Here is a 3,372-nt window from a genome sequence, read left to right on the forward strand (position 1 = left end):
TAACGGAGTGGTCAATTACACCCGTATAACTTTCCCCCCAGTCCTGAGGCCGAGGTCGAGGTCAATGTCTAGTTAGACGCATAGGCCTCAACGTAAGTTGAAGGGAGTAGAGGAGAGAAGTTTGATGATCTTTTCCAAGTCTTCGACCATTGGCAAAGTGCTTTCATTCATTGGTAGCGATTACAACCTAGGATAGGTAGAGGTGCCGATTTAGTAGGGTCTGACCCAATGAGTGGGGATGAACCGGGGTCAGAGCTCTTGGTGTCCTTTCAATTATCAAGGTCGGTACGACTTGTGATAACCAGCATGGGCATTCAACTCGAGGTGATGGTGATCATGGGATGCAATGGATCTAAACCATCCATTTTCCTATAAACAGGGAGGAGAGGGGGAAGGGAGCCCGTCATTTGCAATTACATTGCTACTTGGAGCTTCCAGACCACCTCGACCACTGCTTGGAGGGTCCATTCTCTCATGTCTGTTTTCTCCAAGTCATCGCCTACTTTTACTTGCTTAGGTAAGACTTCATCTTTTATAATGTCTGACTCAGACTTCGAGCTAGAGGCTTATGACCTCCTTGATATGATCCCCGCCTAGCAGTAGTTACTCTAGTTCTTTCGAGACCAATTCAAATTCCAAGAGCTCTTCTTGGCCTCCAGAAGTGGAGGTCTTGCAGAGGAGGATTGCCATTTGGAGTGACCGAGAATGACCAGTCTTTTGAGTCATCCTTAGAGGAGAGAACTAGGTCGATGAGGCTGAGGGCTCCGAGGTGTGATCCTCCTAGTAAGGTCCCAATAGTAGACCTAGAGGGCGAGGAAGGAGTGGGATTGGTTGAAGGGGAGGCCAAGGGTGAGGAGGATAAAGCCAAGGGTTAAGGTGTCAAGCCCACATAGACAAAGTCAAATAGCATCCTCATTTGCATCAATATAGAGAAACTCGTCGAGAAGTACCATATCCCAATGGCTAAAGGGCTAGACTACCTCGCATGAGCGATAGGCCTTGGGTGAACATGGAGGGCGAGGTGTGTACCTTTGAGCACCATCTATAGTTCAGGCTTTGGTTTCCCCTGCATTACCTCATCCCTACTCTATTAAACCATTAGAAGATCCCCCTTAGCCATCTTGTCATGAACGCTATTAGGAGCATCATCATTGTTCTCATAGTAGCTCATAATCGAGGGATTCCATTGATAGTGAACCTCTTTAGGAATTTGTTTATGTTGAGGAAGCATCCTACTAGCGAGGGATGGTGGTACTTCTAGGGATGACGAAGGAAGATGGTGGACAACCCATCATCCGTGCACCATTGGAAGAGAAAATTCTTTTACATGAGGTGTCCTGAGGGAAGGTCCTTCAGCTTACGATGGGGCACCCCAGACGTAGTGGCTGAGGATAAGGTTGCCTTGTTTCGAGGAGGAGGGAATATTGCTGAACTACCTAAGGTTAGGTGGGATGATCAAAGTCAAGCTCCTAGTATAAGAGGAGGCCTCGGTGAGGGCTGGCCTCAGTCCTGCCTCTCGTGGTAGGGAGATTTTCATTACTTCTTACTGAGTGAAGTCCTTGTCTTGCTTTTACTGACTTAGTGTTTTTCTTATGTGGAGATGGCCTTCTCGCAGAAGCTACTACTTGTTGAGGCTGCCAAGAAGGTAGCTACCAAGAAGAGTACCACAGCTGAGGGTACCCAAAACAGGGCTAAGGACTAGGCTGCCCAAAAGAGGGTTGCAATGACGAAGAGGCTCGTTGTTGAGGGGGGCATGGATGATAGGACCCCAAAGAAGATGGCCCTAAAGGGGCATCGATAGGAAGGGCCCTCTACAACCTTAGATTATTAACTGACAGTGTGTTCCACCCCAACTACCTCGTCACAAGACCACAATCTGCTGATTCGCTAGCCCATATACTGCCCTTCCTGGAATGTGAGGGAGGGCAAAGGTATCTCAAACGAGGGTCTCGGTCGTTAGCTCTCTATGGGTATCGTGTTCCCCAGGGATCAGCAATCTTGGACCTGAGAATCGTCTTCATCCATCCAGGAAATGCTGCTAGACAAAGTAGCTAAGGTGAGTGTTCAACTTTTTGAGTTGGTTACTTGTCCATTGTTATCTGTTGTTGTGTGTTTCACTTGTTTGTGTCTCAAATGGCTTCAGTTGTTGCATTTTTTACTTGTTTGTGTCTTAGGTGGCTTTGGTCTCTATGAGGCTCTGCGAAAAATTTGAAGTCCTAGCCCAGTCATTAAAGCAGGCATGGGCCAATGCGGAGAGCTTCAAAGCTGCATCCAAGAGAAAGCTCTTGAAGGAATTAAAGGTGGTAGTGTGGTCCCTAGAGCAGAGGTTGGAGGAAGCGTTTTCCAAGGTTGTCAAAGTGTACAAGGCCTTAGAGCAACACAAGAAGGATCTGCTGATTTCGTCAACCTATCTTATTTGGAGGGGTTCAAGCTATACAAGGGGCAGGTATTTCTTGTTATCCCTAATTTTGATGTGAACATATTGGACCCCTTCACTGTGTTGAGGCAGGACGAGGTGAGCCAGAAGGAAGTCGAGGATGCACAAGAGACGATTGTAGATGGTGCATAGACTGAGTTTCTACATGGCGACGTCCTTCCTCTGACAGATGGGTAGGAGGCTACGATGAGCAGGGTTGATGGGCAGATTGGGGAGGCCCAACCTTAAAGACTTTTTCTTCAAATTTGTGATGGTTGGACATGCATGCCCTTTTCATGTTTAGATTTTCCTCTTTTTTTTCTTTGTAAGGGGTCAAAGTGCCCTTTTTGCCCACACTTGTAAAGCTTACATCAATAATGAAGAGGAGCACTAGCTTTTCTTTGTTATAATTTGTGTACATCGACTTACATCAGTTATAGTACATTCGGAGATTTTCAGAATTCCAAGTATGAGACATTGGTCTTTCACTGAGGTTCTTGGCCCCACCACCTATCTAACTCTGTAAGGCCCTTCCCAGTTGGAGTTTAGCTTTCCCATGCCAATTTTGGAGTGGTGAATTTTTTGAGGGCGATGTCACCTTCCTTGAATTGACGTTTCCTGACCTAGGAGTTATAGTATCATGCCACCCTCCGTTGGTAAGTTGCCACTCTGTTCTGAGCTTGTTCTCAAGCGCCTACCAGTAGGTCAAGGTTACCTGATAATTCTTTATTGTTCTCGACTTTGTTATAAGCTTTAGTTCAAAGTGTTGGCTGGCCGATCTTTGCTAGGATGACTGCCTTTATGTTGAAGGCAAGGTTGAATGGGGTTTCTCTTGTGGTTGTCTGAGGTGTTGTTCTATAAGCCCACAAAACACTGGGTAACTCATCTACCTAGAGTACCTTGGCTCAACCAAGTCTGGTTTTAGGCTGTCAAGGATGATTCTATTAGTGACCTCG

Source organism: Nelumbo nucifera, chromosome 5 (genome assembly GCF_055504915.1).
Source record: "Nelumbo nucifera cultivar China Antique chromosome 5, China Antique-T2T, whole genome shotgun sequence".
NCBI lineage: Eukaryota > Viridiplantae > Streptophyta > Magnoliopsida > Proteales > Nelumbonaceae > Nelumbo > Nelumbo nucifera.